This window comes from Mauremys reevesii, linkage group 17, assembly GCF_016161935.1.
Source record: "Mauremys reevesii isolate NIE-2019 linkage group 17, ASM1616193v1, whole genome shotgun sequence".
NCBI lineage: Eukaryota > Metazoa > Chordata > Testudines > Geoemydidae > Mauremys > Mauremys reevesii.
The window spans coordinates 10,169,118-10,187,162 of NC_052639.1; the positions used below are offsets into that span (position 1 = coordinate 10,169,118).

Below are 18,045 nucleotides of genomic sequence, written 5' to 3' on the forward strand. Positions count from 1 at the left end.
TCTGCTCTTGTTCTCACAGGGGAATGGAGACTGGACCGGTTTCCCAATTTGGACAGAAAGTGGCTTGCCAAAGCCGAGGAGAGCCTGCTTCCTGCCTGCACCAAGTTGACAAACTGGGGAAGCCAAAGCTGAGAGACCCCGTAGATGAAGTCAGAGTGCTATCCGCTCACATGGAGGGGGAGCACAAGCCCTCCCTGGGTTTCTCTGCCCAAATTATAATCAGTTGAGTGATTTTCCTGGACGAGCCTCTAGGTAGGCAGAAGAAGAAGTGAAGAGGGTTGCGATGGGGTAAATGAAAGCCGAGGACTCTTCCTCTTGAGATGTCTTTGTCTTGCTCTTGTGATTCTGATGGATGAACCTAAAGCGTCATTTGAGCGTGTTTCAGTGCTTTTCCTCGGGCTCAGGTTGTGATGCTGAGCACAGGGGTTCCTTCACTCGCTCTGCTTGGACCCTCTGTAATGGGGAACGGACCGGCTTTCGAAAGAGCCTAGTGGCGCTGAACGAAAACAGCAATAAACATCCAGGTTCACCCTAGTTTAATCTTTTTTCCCCAATTTTCTTGGGGAAACAAAACAAAAACATGGTTTTCTTAAGAACTCAACACCCATTCAGGCTCCAAACTCTTTTGCAAGATTTCCAGAAGGGCTCAACACCCTGAGTGCTGAGCTAGTTTGGGAAAAAAAAAAAAAAAAAAAACCCAAACAAGGCCGGTACCGATTGTGAGTGCTGGCTGCTTGACTCTGTGGCCCACCGTGCGGGAGTTTGAGGTTCTCATTAAGCTAAGTTACAGATGAACAGATGGGTGGAGCACTTTGAGGAACTCCTGAACAGACCAGCACCACCAAATCCACCAGACATCGACCCAGCCAACGAGGACCTCCCAATCAATTGCGATAAACCAACCAGAAATGAGATCAGAAAAGCCATCACCATGATGAAGAACAGGAAAGCGGCTGGACCTGACGATATCCCAGCAGAGGCCCTGAAAGCAGACCTGGATGCTTCAGTGGAAATGCTGTACCCCCTCTTTGAGAAAATATGGGAAGAAGAAGTGATTCCGGCTGACTGGAAAGAGGGATATCTCATCAAAATCCCCAAGAAAGGAGACCTCAGCAACTGTGCCAACTATAGAGGAATCACACTCCTGTCGGTGCCAGGGAAGATCTTCAACCGAGTCCTCTTAGAGAGAATGAAGGATGCCGTCGATCCACAGCTACGAGATGAACAGACAGGTTTCTGGCAGAACAGATCATGCACGGACCAGATAGCAATGCTCCGCATCATAATTGAGCAGTCTATGGAGTGGAACTCCTCGTTGTACATCAACTTTGTTGACTATGAGAAAGCATTCGATAGCGTGGATCGAGAGACCCTCTGGAAGCTCCTTCGGCACTACGGCATCCCAGCAAAGGTGGTCAACCTGATCAAGAATTCATACGACAGCATACACTGTAGAGTGATCCATGGAGGGCAGCTCACAAACAGCTTCCAGGTGCGAACCGGAGTCAGACAAGGATGCTTGTTGTCACCACTTCTCTTTCTTCTCGTCATCGATTGGATTATGAAGACATCCACTTATAAGCGTAGGAATGGAATTCAATGGTCATTGTGGACCCAGCTTGATGACCTGGACTTTGCCGACGACCTTGCACTCCTTTCGCACAGTAAACAGCAGATGCAAGAGAAGACCAACGTAGTGGCAGCCACATCATCACAGGTTGGCCTCAACATCCACAAGGACAAGACCAAGATCCTTAGGATCAATTCCATCAGCAACGACCCAGTCACACTGAATGGAAGCCCCCTGGAAGAAGTGCAGTCCTTCACCTACCTAGGTAGCATCATCGACCAGCAGGGTGGCACAGACGCAGACATCAAAGTAAGGATTGGTAAGGCAAGAGCAGCCTTCTTACAGCTCAAGAACATCTGGAGCTCCAGAGAGCTGTCTTTGGCAATAAAGATTCGACTGTTCAACTCCAACGTGAAATCAGTCTTACTGTATGGAGCTGAAACCTGGAGGACAACCAAAACAACCACCAGGAAGATCCAGACCTTCATTAATAGCTGCCTCAGAAGGATTCTCCAGATCCGTTGGCCAGACACCATCAGTAACATCCACCTCTTGGAGAGGACCCATCAACTCCCAGCAGAGGAAGAAATTAGAAGGAGAAGGTGGGGCTGGATAGGACATACACTACGCAAGCAGCCAACCAACATCACCAGACAGGCACTGCAGTGGAACCCCCAAGGCAAGCGGAAAAGAGGCCGCCCAAGAAATACCTGGCGATGCGACCTTCAGGTTGATAGCAAAAAAATGGGCTATACCTGGAACCAGCTAGAGCGAATGGCCCAGGATAGAAGACTATGGAGATCTGTGGTTGGCCCATACCCCGGTTGGGGTGACGGGCATGAATGAATGAATGAATGATTAAGCTAAGTGTCTCTATTCTGCCTCTGTCCTAGTGTCCATCTAATAAGTGAGGGGGGAGATTAGAACACCTCAGAAGGCACAGGGTTGTAGGAAACCTGAAACTTTAGATGAGGGTGATGGTGTCTAAAAACCATATGTGATGTAGGTGTTGAAAGAGAGATGGTCCTCTTCTGCTTCCCAAAGGCTTTGGCTGCAGCAACAGTCCTGGGAAAAGCCCTGGCCCTCCTCACCTGCCCTTGCCCAGCAAGACGCCTTTTCGGGCCTACACAGCTCCCCACACAACACCCGCCTGGGACCTTGCCCTCACCTACCAGCTCAGCAGCACCTTTTTTCCTCTCAAAACCTCCTCTTGCCACCCTCCCCCTTCCACACTTCACACTCACCTCATCACAAACTCACCCACGGCCCCTTTGGCTTCTCAAGCGCCTCTGGAGAGACGCAGCTTCCCTGGCACACAGATCCTTCCCTTCAACGCGCACTGGACGGACATTCGAAACACAGCCCTTTCCAGGAGGGAATGCGCTGCTTTTGGACCCTGGCGCCCAGCAAGAAGTCCTGAGACTCTTTTTCTGATGGATGGACCCCACTGACTTGCCTTTACCAGGCAGAAACTGAGGACCGGCTGATGGCTCTCTTTGCAAACGGACACCATCAGACTGAGCCATGAGGCGTGCTGCAGGATAGCCCCTCCCCACCAAAAAGCAATGCCGTGACCCGGAGTCGAACCGAGGTTGCTGCGGCCACAGCACAGAGTACTAACCACTATACGGTCACGGCCAGGCACTGGGGGCGCAGCCAGCAACCCAGCGGAAAATGCTCAGCTCTGCGCTCTCGGGGCGGCCACCTACCTCGCCGGCGGCCACAGGTCTTTCTCAAGTCTCCCCATTACAGTCACAGGTCAAATGCTGAGCAAAGGAAAAAAGACAGGAAGCCAATCCCATGCCTGTCTCTTTTTCTGTCTTCCTCCACCCCTGGACCAAGTCCCTCCCCGTTTGTCTGGGCCATTGTCCTCATGCGCCTGGCCAGCCTATTTCCCTTTGCCGCTCTGAAACGTGCCCCCACGTGCAGGCCTCGGGGGAGGCTTTGGCTAGGGCAAGCGTGTGCTTGCGGGGCAATTGTCTCTCTGGAGGTGAAGGTCATCAGTGCAGGGTGCGAAGGGAAGTGGCCGTGGAAGGAGAATGCAAGGCATGTGGCGGGCAGGCCAGGGATTTCCTTGTCCACCCTTCAAAAGGGGTCACCCTCCCCGTCGGGGAATCAAACCCCAGACTCCCATGTAACAAGCAGGGATATTCACCACTATACTAGCAAGGAAAGTGGACTGGTGAGTGTCCCCAGCTCTCACAGACCAGCTATGGTCAGCATACACCCGCTGTGCCCTTCCCGAAAGCCCTGCCTCCCCTCGCTCCGCCCTTTCCCCAGGTCCTGCCCCCCCAAAGCCATGCCCCTGCCCCCCCCGCTCCGCCCTTCCCCCAAAGCCCTGCCCCCTTCCCCTGAGGTCCTGTCCTCACACTGCCCCTAACCCCGAGGTCCCCCCTCACATCGCCTGTTCCCCCTAATCCCGCCCCTTTCCTGAAGTCCTGCCCTGCCCCACCCCTTCCTCCAAGGCACCATCCTCCTATTGCCCCTTTTCCCCAGCACCCCACCTCACTCTGCCCCTTCCCTGACTCCCCACTCCCACATTGCCCCCAATACACCCCTCCCTTGCACCCTATCTCCAAGGACCCACCCCACCCCACATGGCCCCTTCCCCGAGTTCCCGCCCTTGAGCTTCCCTTTCTCCCTAAGACCCTGCCCCTGCCCACACCTTCCCCTGAGACCCCACCCCTGCACCGCCCCTTCCCCCTGGGACCCTACACCTGCATCGCCCCTTCCCCCCTGAGACCCTGCCCCAGCCCCCTCCATTCACTTGGGACCCCGCCCTCACAATGCCCCGAGATCGTGCCCCTGCACCACCGGTTCCCTCTAATCCCTGCCCCCGCATCGCCCCTTCCCCTGAGAGCCCACCCACATGCTTCCCCTTTGCCCTGAGATCCCACCCTCACAGCGCCTCTTCCCCACAAGTAGCCAATGCCACACTGCCCATTTCCCCCTGAGTCCCCGCCCCCACACTGCCCCTTCCCTTTATGACCCCACCCCTGCACCACCCATTCACCCGAGACCCCGCCCTCACATTGCCCTGAGACCCCGCCCTCCCATTGCTCCTTCTCCTGAGACCCCGCCCCTGCACCACCCAGTAACAGGCCAGATCCCGGTGGGGGGGGGGAGGGGAGAAACATGCTTTGCTCTGCCACAGACTTCCTGAGTGTCCTTGGGCACATCACTCAGCCTCTCTGGGCCTCAGTTCTCCCATTCAGGAAATGGGGCTGGTGGCGCTTCAGGCAACGCGCCCCTTCCCGGTGCACACTGGGAAGCGTAGTTCTCTCCCTCTCTCTCACACGCGGACTCTATTGGAGGAGAGGCCATAAGTTGTCACTTCGCCGCGCCCCTCCCCGCTCCCTGATTGGCGGAGAGAGCGCGGGACAGGGACTCGGCGCGTGGGCCCTTGCCCCGAGGCTTCGCTGTCCCCCCCTCCCCCGGCGCGCGCTGCGGCCGTTGGGATTCGAATGCCGCTCATGGCCAGGGGCGGTCCCGGAGGGGGCGAGGGACGCGGCTTGGGTGCCGGGCGGGGGGCGGGGCCGGTCCGAGGGGCGCTGGGGCGGGACGGTGAGTGGCGGCTTTGCACGGGGGGCCGGGGGCTCAGACTCCCAGTTCCAGGCGCCAGGCCCAGCCCGCTGCGGGGGGGGGGCCACAGGGCAGAGGCAGCGCGGAGTGAAAGGGCTTCACCCCCAGCGGGGTGGGGCTGGGCTGCCTGGGAGCAGCCCCACAGCGGCAGCCTGGGGCCGTGGGGCCCTCAACCCCAAACTGTCCCTGCAGTGTCCCCTGTGACCCTCCCGCCAGCCCCGCCCCAGCATCCCCTCCCCACCCTGTCCGCTCTGCCCGGCCTTTCCCTTCCCCCGCCCTCCCCTCCTCCTCCTCCTCCTCTCCCCGTCCTCCTCCCCGTCCTCAGCGCCCTGCCCCCAACCTCCTCCTCCCCGACCTCAGCACACCACCCTCCTCCCCTCCCTAATTGACTCCAGCCCATTTCTCCATGGCTGGGCCCCACTTTCCCATCCCCCCACTCCCCCAGTCCATCCCCAGGGTGTGAGGTTCCTCATCTCCAATCTCTGCTACCCCCAAACCTGCCGGGTTCCCCTTTTCAGCCACTGTGGGGTCATCCAACCCGCCCCCACCCATCCACTCTGGGCTCTCTAAATCCCACATTCCCACAATGTACCTTGGTAACCCCACCCTGCTCTATCCCTAATCCCCCTAGTCCCTTCCCTTGGGTCCTCCTGGACACCCCAACCCACAGTCCGGCCCCCACGTACATCCCAGTCACTCATTCACACGCTGAGCTAGTTCTTCAGGGGCCCCCACAGCCCCCCAAACTCCTCCATCCATGAGCCCCGTGGGCCTGTGGCCGGGAAGTGGGGGAAGCTCCCACTTTGGCTGGGCTGGGTGTGGGTGTTAATCTTTTCCTGGCTTGTGTGTGCTGAGCTCACAAAGGGTTTTTGCTCCCTCGGGGTGGGGGATGGTTTTGGCCGAAGGTGTTGTGGTTTGGTAGCCCTGTGGATGCTGCGTGGCGTCTGGAATGGGGCGTGTGTGTTCCCATCATGCCCCTTCCCCTCTGCCTGCAGAGCTGAGGACAGACAGGCCTGAGGAGCGGAGCAGGAGCTCTGGGAAGGAGAAGAGCAATATGAAGATGGAGTCTAAGACGAGGCCAGGTGACTTCTGTGGAGGGAGACATGCTGGACAGCGCCAAGGATTGGGGAGACAACCAGGTGTGAGCCCAGGCTGCAGATTTCTAATTGTAGCTGTGATGGCAGAATGGGAGGAGGGTTGAAGCCGGAGCCCAGGGGTGCGGGAGTAGCGAGAAGAGGAGCCTCGCCACCATTGCTTTTTCTTTTGTGTTGTGTTTCCTACCAAGGGAAAAGAAGTCGCAGGGACGGAGTCCAGCCCCGAGGTGAGATGGCAAGTGAGCGAGAGCAGTGACAGGGTGAATCCTGTTGGTGCCAGGCAAGACCTGCCCAGCTGGGATGAGAGTAGCTGTCTCTGTCGGTGAGAGAAGTATCTGGTTTGGGAAGGGCTCTGGTCACAGTCCCCCTGGCTCCAGGCAGGGACTTCCCGTTACCTGGGTGTGGGTTTCTGGACTAGCTGTGGCTTCAAGGGAGATGATGTTGCTATTTGTGGGGGCTGATCATCTCTCTGGCCAGGAGTGGTGTGTGCTCCCTAGGAGAAGGTTGGATCCATGAGGGTGACTCCCTGTTCTGAGTTTCTTTCCTTCTCCGAGGTTTGAAGAATCCCGCTAACTACGCAAGCACTGCGCTGTTGTGGTTATTGTAGTCTTAGTGCCTGAGCATCCACAGTGTAAACTGGAGCCAGATCTAGTTTCACTCTGTCTACACTTCAAACGCTGCTGTGGCACTGCTATAGCACTTTAGAGTAGACAGTGACTGGAGGGGTTTTCCCATCCCTGTAATAGCTGCATTGACAGAACAATTCTTCCTTTTTCTTTAGCACTATCTAACCAGGGCTTAGGTCACCTTAACTCTATGGGTTTTGGGGGGGGGGTCACACCCTGAGAGACGTCGCTCTGCCAGTTCAGTGCCCAGCATACACCAGCCCTTAGATCCCTCTTGGTATTTCAATGCAGGCACTGACCTGTGAGAGGAAAACATCAGCTCACAAACACAGAGACTGAATTCTCCACATTTAATCTCGCTGCACTTTCCAGAAAGTCACAAAATTCATTTAGTTCTTGCTAGGACAGAGAAAAAATAAGTGACACTAAGTTTTTGGCTTAGTTAAATAAAATTAAGTGTTTAATTAATACAGTAAAACTATGTCCTGGTTCTGCTAAATAACACCACAACGTGAAATAAGAACAGAGACAAACCTTGTCAGTGACGACTAATTTCGCAAATGATCTTCCCATTATTAATTTCCATGCCGCCCCCATTGGAGGTCTGGGCATCTCCAGTGTCACTGCTCTGCATTCACCTCTCGGACATTCCCAAATTTCGAAAATTGTGCAGTTAAGAATGTGAATAGTGACCCTGTCTCCTTCCTGCACCTGCTCTACATTGCTCCACAGCAGCTTCTCCACCTGCAGTCACCCCAGCGCTGCAGTGCAGCTGCTCAGGGCTTTGCAAAAATTAATAATACAGAGTTAGGAGGAAAGTAAACATTTGTGAGTTGTGGAAATAGTAAAGGCAACAGTTGTGGTGTTACAAGAAGGCAGTTTTTGGTTTAATAATAAAACCCAGTTATATAAATGTAACTGTATGTGCAGCTCTGTGCATTCACGTTGGATGGAAGCTTAGTAATTAAATTATACAAGAGGGTCAGGTAAAGTGGCTGCTACCATCACTCTGTTTTGTCCCGAGAAGCCTTTACAGCCATTCTGAGGGGAAATGGGCCCTTTGCCCACAGAAATGGTCTATAGGGGACGGCTGCAGGCAGCAGGCGGAGAGATAATCTCATCAAAATGATTTGACTCCTGGGTAATGTAAGCAAAATCACTAAAGGAATGTCAGGGGTTTCTATTGGCACTTAACTTGCCTGCCCCTGGCTGGCTCTGGTTGTACAAGATGGACGTGTAATCGGGGTACAGTTGTGTAAAAAAAATTATTGCAGTGCAAGGGCTGTTAGACAAAACAAAATGTTGTGTGTAATTGTGTAAGGTTTTAAAAACCTAAACTGAGACTTATGGTTTGTAATATAATGTTATGAAGGTTAAACTATGGAAGGAATGTGCATTTTCCCAGGAAGTGTGCAGTGTATATTGGAGAAGGGGTAAAAGAAATGCAAACAAAACATGGTACTTAATTCAAACCCTATTAGGGCTCCAAAGGGAGCCACAATAGGTTGTGGTTTCTTTTTCAGATCTGTGTGTTTTGAAGCAGAAGATGAAAGTGGAAAGTAATCAGAACTCCGGTGGAAGTTGATTGTGTCCCTTTTAAGACAGTCTCTGAGCTGCTGATGGCTTTGGATCCAAAAGCAAGACCAAAAGCCAGTGTGAATGCAAATGACCTAGCTGATGGGGGAAGGAGAGAACTGCCCATCAGTGGCAGCACAAAGGATCTGCAAATAATAAATACATCTGGTCAGCAAAAAAGCTACTGGAAGACTCAGATTGTGGCCCTCCAGGAAAGGGAGGTGAAAAAACAAGTCAAGCCTGAAAATAAGGGGGACAGGTTAACCCTAAGGAGTGTGTGGGTGTATGTACAGTGCTAAAGCTAAATCTAAAGCTGTCTCTCAGCTCTTACCTGAGGATAAACTTAAAGCTTGGTACAGCAGAGAAACTATTGCAAACTGGGTCTGTTGTACAAGAGGGGAAACTGAGGCACACCACCTCATGAATTTCATAAATGACCAGCGAGTGGGGTAATTCACTATCTGACTATAGAACTAAATAAGGACAGCCTGGAGGGAATTCTTCTGTTTTTCCTGCAATCAGCAAGGAAATTTGTAAAAGGAAGTGGTATTATTATTAAGCACTTATCTGTCCCCACCGGGGTGTGTGTGTGGAAATTGTTTCTTTTGTTTCTAAGACACTCTACAAACAAGCTGGTGCCAGCAAAAGACTAACCCAGAATACCATGAATCTATGTTTTGTGTTGTTTGTCTGTGGTGTTTGTCTTGTTGTTAGCATTGTTGTGTTTCAATGAACAGAAAACCTCATGACATGGGTGAGGATGGCTTCAAAAGGCTGACCTGGGGGAAGATGTGTATGGAAATTCAAAATGCTCGACTAGGAGGCCAGCACCTGTGTAATAGCTACCGTGGTATCTGGAAGTGAATCGGCAGCTAAGGTGGGCCTCACAAGCTGTATGGGAATAATGAGAAGGGGATTTGCTCGCTGGGAATCAATGGATGGGTGTGTAAAATGGTGTAAATCCAGAGAAGATGTTTGAATGTGCCCCTCCCTGATGGCCATGGAGGAGCACACCCAATTGCCCGTGGCAAGGGGTGGACAATTGGGTGTACTGTGTACGAGGTGTTTTGCTGGAAATGTACATATTACTGGGGGCACAATTACACCAGCCCCTAACCAAATTCCACACTACACACTGCTCTCTGGGCTTTGGTGCACAGATAGATCTGTGAATCTTACTGCTGTGAATAATCGAACCAGCGCATACAGCTTGATTCCACACCATGTGGTTAAGTTGGTTTGGACAATAACCCATTTCCTTGTGGACATTCAATGGACTAATGATATGGACAAAAGCACGAAAATCTGCAGCGGCAGCGTATTGCAACTGCCAGCAACTGGACACGTTAAGAGCTTGACCCCGTCGAAGGAGGAGAGGAGGTGTTTCGGTGGTGGCCCGGATGTTGGACCATGCGGCAGTGCTCAGGTCTCTCGGTGTTGCTGTGGATTATTACAGCGGCTGGTGTATTGCTAAGTATACTTGTGTTACATTGCCTATGGAAATAACCGAGAAGTAATGGAGTAAGCCCCTCCCCCCTGTACTAGACAACCTGGACCCAACTATAGTGGGAAGTCTGGAACGCTAATTGGAACAGGTGTGGCACGTCCGTAGGAGAGAAGGTGCAGGGCACTGTACTACGCACAGGGCAGTGAGACAAATGGAATATCAGCACCTTCCACCTTGATGCCTGGCCCGATCAGGAAATGTGTCACCATATGTCCTATGTCTTGCTAAGGGGGAGAATGGGAACAGGGCCACAGGCAAGGCTCTGTGGCGTCAGGGCTGGGATGGGGACACTGAGGAAGGAAACTGGAATCGTTGCTTGCTACAAGTTTAATCCAATAAGCATCTAATTGTTTGCACCTTGGGACTTTGGGTATTGCTGCTCTGTGTGTACGCAAGAAGGACGCGGTAATTGGAGGGTGAAGGGATAAACCCTCTAACACTAACTTACATCTAACACCCATTTGAACCCCTTCTTTTCACACCATTGCTCATTCTCAGGGGCTGCTTTGTCTCCAGACAGATCCATTCTCTTTCAGGACGGCCTTGCTCTTTCCGTCTGTTTCACTCACTGAGGTGTGGGAGTAAACACTCCCCTTCCCTCTAGTCTCAGACGAACACTAGCATTAATTGTTTGCTACTGAGGAGTTTAGAAAGCATTTGTCAAGATGCCCATTTCTGGGGCATTTTTCCCAAGATCCAGTATTTTGTGTTCAAACATCTCCCAGCTTCCTTGGTGAAAATAAGGTCAAGGTTTCCTTGCAATATAGAAGCAGTTTTTCACCCCAGATGGGACGTGAACCCACAATCTCTGACTTAGAAAGCCATTGCCTTGTCCATTAGGCCACTGGGGCCCTATGAAAGAATGGAAATTCAATCTCCTAAATGCATATTTCTCATATTAACTTGGAAGCCAAATACCCTCTTTCTGCACCTTACAGAAATGTCTGCATCCCCTGGCAGCGAGGCTACTGGGCAGGTTGCTTACAGAGCTGAGCACCACCTTTCTGCCAGCCATCTTTAGAGAAGAAGGCTCTTTCCCCTGACAGCCACACAGCACTGCTTAGCATCCCGAGAGCCTCCCTCGTGTTCTCCCGCAGCAGCCGCCTGCCGGTGTGGGTGGGAAAAGGGGACCAGGAAGCAGTGCAGCCTCATTCCAGGACAGGAGGCCCTCGCCACGCCCAGGCCTGCCTCTTGCCTTCAGCCCAGGCAGCCAGAGGTGCCAGGGAGCTCCCTGGCAGGCCGCCGCCTCAGCCAGGAAATAAGGAAAAGGGGATGAATGAAGAAGTCAGGAAATAACAAGGAAATGAAGAGGTTTGTCAAATGGGTTTCTGCCCGATTTACCATCTTCTCAGCTACCGCTCAAAGTTAAAGACCTAAAGTCGACCTATCGGCATAAGTACAGATCGTTAGGTGGGAATTAAAAGGAGCTGCTGTCACAAGTGTTAGGTGCCTGCAAGCAGCATGCAGACCATTTAAAAACACTGCAATTAGAGGCTCAGATGAAACGTTTGCCCTAAATCAGAATCGACAATAGGACGACCAGCAGAACGCCACTCTGGGTAAACGGCCGAGTAATGGAGGCTGTTAGAGGCAAAAAGTCATTCCTCAAAATTTGGAAATCAGATCCTAGTGAGGATAATAGGAAGGTGCACAAACTCTGGCCTGTTAAGTGTCAAAGTGTAACAAGTCAGGCCAAGAAAGTATCTGAGAAGCAACACGCTAAAGACACAAAAGCTGAGCATAAATCCGGTCAATGCAAGTCCTGGTCTGTCCCTGCAGAAAGGTGAACCCCCTCTGTGGCTGGAGTGAGCTCCTCTAAGCCGACCTCACTACAGACCTGCGCCAGGTAGTGCTCATTGTAAAAATGTTTCCTCTGAAGGTTGGGAAAACGGGACCAGCGGTGCTCAGGCCGGCTGACACAATTAAAATCCCCCCCAACACCAAACATCATGCAGTCCAGAGGAAGGGAGCCTTTGATCTTCCCTCTCATGCCTTAACTGGGGACCATACACACTAATATAGCAGTAACCAGTGCCACAGAGCACAAAGCCCACCAGTAATGCCCTCCCTGGTCGGAGCTCCAGCCCCTTCTGTACTCGCACCGCGAATGTGAAGAACAAGACTCCAGCCCCATCATTCTTCCCTGGCCAGGAGGCCCTTCCTCCAATCACCCTCTGCCTATTGAGCTACCCTAGAGTTGTTAATGTGCATTTCCTGAACACCCACCATGGCCAAGTCCAGCTGCTCCAAGGCACTGAACATCAAGCGCCTCCTCCTGGGCCCCCAAATCCCTTCCACCTTCCACAAGGCCACTTTTACAGATTCCCCTTCCCTGGCACTGCCCTTGCTCAGCTGCACAGAGGAGTTTTCATCCCCAATCCCTGCCTGTCACTGCCCAGCAGCCCTCTGGCACCATTCCTGAGGGTCACCCTGCCTTGCTCTCTTCCTGCCGTGTTGGGAAAGACAGCTCTCATCGTTAAAAGTCAGGTGGGCCACCTAGGGGCAGAAGCCCATTCTATGTTTTCCTACTGCAGAGCCCAAGATCAGAGACTCACCTTCAGTGCCATCCAGAGGGAAGGCAAGTGGGGCAATTTGTTCCAGGCCCCACAGGGGCCCCATGAGAATACAGTATTGCCACTTTTTTTAATTGCTTTGCCCCATGGCAGCTCTGCTCACCTTGGGGTGCAAGTACTACTGGGCTGCCAGAGAACAAGCTGCCCCCCTGTACAAAGAGAATGAAAGAACCTGTCAAAGCCTGGGATTGAACCAGGAACCTTTAGATTTTTAGTCTAACGCTCTCGCAATCGAGCTACTTTGGCAGCTGTATAGCAGTAGTTTGGCCTGTTGCTTCTCTGCCCGGGAGGTTTTTGCAGCAGTCGCACTCAAAAAGGACGTCATTGTGAGGTGCCCATGAAGACAAGACTCACTTTTGCCTGCCTTGCTCAGCTTGACTTGCTGCCTCACCCTGTTCCTGCCCTAGTGCCCGGGCTGACCTGGTGGTGGAAGGGGACTGGGGGCCAGTGGCGCGGGGAGGATGTTGAGCTGGACCCAGAGCTAGACTAGACCGTGGCAGTGAGAGTCTGGCCACCACCTGCCGCCCCACCCTGTTGTCCTGGCTTCCCCCACTGGGCGTCATTTCGGGAGGGAAGTGGGGCTTCCGCCTCCCCTCCCCGATTTTCATACCGCAGAGGAGTGCGAACAGGAGAACGAACGGCTGCTCCACACCCCCACCGGAGGAACCCAATGCCCTTAGCTGTGGGGAGTAAGAAGTGGCTGTTGGCTGACAGGGCCTGTCCCCGAGGAGCTGGAACAGCAGCTGCCGCCTCCCCCTCGGCTCCAGGCTGTGGGAAATGCTCATTGCCTGGCTGCATGGGCGGCTGCTGCTCCGTGCTCTGGAGAGCGTCTGTATAGCTCTGTCAACCCCCCGTCTTCACTGAGCCAGTCTGGTAAGGTCCCAAGTGCCCCCTCCGGCCTGGCAGCTGAGAGTCTGTGCAGACATCAGCCCCCCTGCCAGCCCCACAGGCAGCAGCAGCGCCAGCCCCCCAGCACCACAGGGGCACTCAATGCACTTCCTGAGGGGAAATGGCTCCTTGGTGTCCAGCTGCTAGAGTGAGAGCCAGGAGAGAGCAGTGTCTGGCTCACCGTGGGGGAGAGAAGAGACCTGGTGAGTGCGGATCTCCCTCAGCCTCCCCCACAAGGCTGGTCAGTTGTATTGTCACTGTGATAGTCAGTGCTTCCCTTCAGGCCCAGCCCTAGAGGGATCCGGGGTATGGGACAAATCCCCCTTTCCTCCCCAGGCCCTGCCCCACTCCACCCCTTCCCCAAGCCCCCACCCTCCCACCTCTTCCCGCCCTGCACCTTCCTGCCCCATTCCTCTCCCTCTCCCACTCTCCCTGCTCCTCCCCCTCCCCCCCAGCGCCTCCTGCACCCCACTGAACAGCTGATCACTGGCAAGTGTGAGGAGCTTGTCAGCAAGGCCTGTAGTGGGTGGGTGGGGGAGCTGGCTTCCAGTGGGCACTGAGCACCTTTTTTTCTCTCTGTTGGTTCTGCAGCCCCGTAGCTCCCATGGAGTCGCTGACTCAGCTCCTTTCACATGCTAGAGAGAGGAGCAGAACCAGGGCTATGGCTGATCTATGGGGCACCAGGTGAGTGGCAGAGGCTTCAGGTGCTGAGAGTTTGCCTGACCCCTCAGGGACACAGTGTGAGGTGGTGTCCCAGGCATCTCGATGAAAGGAGCAGAACAGAATTTACTTGGGGTGGGGAGAGAATTGAGAGTGTCTCAGGGGGTTGTACAGAGATATTGCCCGGGTGAGGGACTGGCTAAAACACAGGCCTCACTGTGAGCAGGATGTGAACCTGCGCAGGGGAACCCTATTGGATTTCAAGTCCAACGCCTTAACCACTCGGCCATCACAGCTGTGAGCACAAAACTGCCCCAATGCCAGAGAAACTGGTAAAGAATCACAATGCCCAGGTGTGAAGTCATCTGAACTACAGGATTCCCACAGCAAACCTGGCTCCCAAAGCACAGGGGGGATTTGGGGTTTGTTCTGTTTGCTTAGCCAGGTGCCACAGGAGTCTTTGCTGCTTTTACAAATCCAGACTAGCACAGCCCCTCTGATACTCCTAGTGACACTCTCCAATGGATCCCCATCCTCCACCCACCTTGAGCTAGGTAGGAGCGGATCATCATTATCCCTACTTGAGAGAGGGAGTAGCTAAGGCTGAGAAAGGAGAATCAACTTGTCTTAGGTCACACAGCCAGCCAGTGGCAGAGTTGGGAATAGGACCCAAGAGCCCTGATTTTGAAACTAACCATCAGATCGTGAATTTCAAACACTGAATGACCTGAATAAAGTGCTCTCAGATGAGCTCCAGACCAACAACAGTTCACAGTAATTATTCAGCAAGTATTTGAGGAGAACTGCAATGTTAGAGAGAATCATGAACTGCTCAGAGACCATTAATGCAGCAAAGCAGCAAAATTTGTCAACATATAACAGGTTATGACTTATTTCCTTGGTCTTTAAAGAGAACAACAAGGACCTGAATCTCCTCCCTGTCAATAACCCCCTGCTTAGCCAATCAGGGTAGAGACTGAGGACGGGAGGCTGAGGGTTCTCACCAGAGAGCCCAAAGGATGGCCCAGGTCACTGGTGGGGATCACTGCCTGAGCACTATTTCAGCCCCACATTTTGGGTGGACCTCCCACAGTGGGAGCTGCAGAGCACTCCTGCAACACACACACACACACACACACACACACACACACACACACACACACCCGCTCCTGGTGTTGGGAGGGGAACAGGTGAAAGGACAAAAGAAGCAAGAGACAAAGAGAAAGGAGGGAGGGATGGATGGAGGAAAAGGTGAAACAGAAAGGACAAACCCTAATGTCCCCACTGATTCTAAGGGACAAAATCCCAGGTGCGGAATAAAATTCTGCCTCCTTAAGTTCGTGTTTTCCATGCCTAGAATTCAACTGTCACCAGATGGATCAGACTGAACAGGTTTCAAACCTCGAGGAAGCTTCAACCTTCTAAACAGGGATGGCTGTTTTCTAGTAAAATCAGGAAAAGGGAAGGAGAAAACTCGAAAAAGGTTCCTCTTGGCACTCATGTCCGTGAACCCGAATACTCGCTCAGTCCTCAAAGAGAGACCTGGAGAAGGAGACTTGCTGAAGCAAAGCCACAGGGGTCTCTGAGGTTTCCCTGGCCCCTCGCCCCTGTCCTGCCTGGCTGATGTCAGCATCTCTCTGTGAGGTCACCACCTCCCCACCACCTTTGACCAATAGTCTGAGGTCCTGCAAAAGGCCTTTGTGATGTCACTGCCACATCCCTCCCTTGCTGTGCTAATGTCCTGCCCCTGGCCAGGCACTTTGGAGGTTTGAGCTACTCCCTGTGGATCACCCCACTCAAGGAGCCTTTGTTCTAGGCAGCAAGCTGGCTAGACGGGAAAACATCAGATGCTGCTCCCAATGCTACACTCAGTTTTTCAGAAATTAGTCGACTTTATGGCCAGAAGAGACCATTAGAGCATCTAACCTGACCCCCTGCATATCACAGGCCTCCTGTATGACACAATATCTACTTTGGGGGCAAACACATTCCAGAAAGATAGCTAGTCTTCATGAAATGACATCAGGACATGGCAAATCCACCACTTTCCTTGGGAGATTGTTCCTGTGGTGAATCTTCCTCGATGTTGAATATTTGTGCCTTAGTTGTAATATGAATTTGTCTCTTTTCACCTTCCAGCCATTGGGTCTTGCTATGCCTTTCTCTGCAAGATTAAAGAGCCCTTTAATGCCCCATCTTTTCTCTCCATTAAGGCCCTTCAACACTTCAATGAAGTCACCTTTCAATCTTCTTTTGATAAGCTAAACAGGTTGAGCTCGTTCAATAGCTCACTAGAAGGCATTTTTCTCCAGCCCTCAGAACACTTCGTGGCTCTTTGGTCATCAGATTCCTGAACTGCAGCTGGATGTGGTTCTTGTTCTTCTGCACAACATAGCTCCTGGAGAAGAGGGATCTGCAAATGTACATTCGTATGATACCTTTGTTTAACTGATGAAAACATAAACTAGACACTTAGAGGATTGGATCTGATTTCAGCTGATGGACAGCTTTGCTAGGTTTTTATGCATTTGGACAGCAAAATGTTGAGTGTTTACATTGATATCAAGCACTCCTGTATAGAGGAGCCCCTGAACAGAATGGAGAATGGAAATGAAAATGTTTAACTTTTTTTTAAAAAAAGAAAGAAGGTTATAAGAGAACATGGGGGTTTGAACTGAGGACTACGTGAAAACTGCAGTTAAGCACTCTAACACTGAGCAATATCCCCAATGACAACAGGAGTATGGAATCGTGATGTCCAGGACTTTGAAGGACAAACCCTGATTCATCGAGCTCCTTTGCCATTCCCAGACCACAGGTGGTTTTCAAAATGGGGTTTGATTAAACTTCTTAAATGTGGTAAACACCACAGCTTGCACACCCACCGATATAGCTTCTCCCACTGACATAGCTGCCACCTCTTGGGAAGTGGATTAACTACACCCCCAGGAAAACTCTCTCCCATCAGCCTAGAGCAGTGGTTCTCAAACTGTGGGGCAAGACCCCAAAGTGGGTCATAACCCTGTTTTAATGGGGTCGCCAGGGCTGGCATTAGACTTGTTGGTGCCTGGGGCTGAAACCAAAAGTCTGAGCTCCACCACCAAAGGCTGAATCCCTCAAGCTCTGGTTTTGCCCTCCCCCAACTGGGGCAGGGCTCAGGCTTTGTCTCCTCTGCCTGTGCCCAGTGTAGAGGGGCTTGGTCCCTCTTTCTAGGGTCATGTAGTAAGTTTTTTGTTTTTTGGGGGGCAAAAAGGGGTTATCGTGAAAGGAAGTTTGAAAAACCCTGGCATAGAGCCTCTGAGTATGTCTAGACTTGGCTCCCTGAGGTAGATCAGACACTGAAAGTAAAGCCATGGAGACACCACACCCCAGCCTGGCCTAGCAGGCAAGAATCAAACCTCCACAGACAAGTACCTGTTGCTTTTTAACCCATCTCCCTAAGCCCTCAGCCACCACCACTTAACAAAAGGACTTTTCTACATGATGGTTCTGGTCTCACTGAAGGGTCATTTCCAATTGTTTGCTCAGACCAGCATTAGGGGAAATGGTGCCCTGGGCAAAGCTTGTACTTTGGCACTTCCCCATTGCCCCTGGACGATCCCCTCCCCCTTTACCGCTAGCTCCTGCACTCCCAACCCTTGCGCCTCCTTCACCCCTAACTCCTGCCCCCTCCTGTGCCCCCCTTTGTTCCAGTGCTGGGAGCCCCGCACTTGTTCTCCCTTTCCCTGGGCTTTGGCATCACTAGCCCCTGATTAGCGAGTAGGGTTCAGTGGTCCCCAAAATGTGGGGCATGACTCCTAGGGGGACACAGAGGAACATTCATGGAGTCAATGAAATCAATTGAGCTTCTTCAGTCTCTCACTGTAGACATTTCCCTTGTTTTTAAAGGCAAAAATCCTGATCTTTCCAACGGGAGCTGCTGCTTCAATGTTCAGTTTGGGGAGGGATTTGGCTGCACTCAGAGATCTGC

At 52.5% G+C, this 18,045-nt stretch overlaps 2 non-coding genes across 2 annotated transcripts; both read right to left on the minus strand.

Annotated features, from left to right (window-relative positions):
• Positions 1-12,700: 12,700 nt before the first annotated feature.
• TRNAF-AAA lies at positions 12,701-12,773 on the minus strand. The gene has a single exon. It is a non-coding gene; the product is annotated as a tRNA-Phe (tRNA).
• A 1,516-nt stretch (positions 12,774-14,289) lies between these two features.
• On the minus strand, positions 14,290-14,371 carry TRNAS-UGA. The gene has a single exon. It is a non-coding gene; the product is annotated as a tRNA-Ser (tRNA).
• Positions 14,372-18,045: the final 3,674 nt, after the last annotated feature.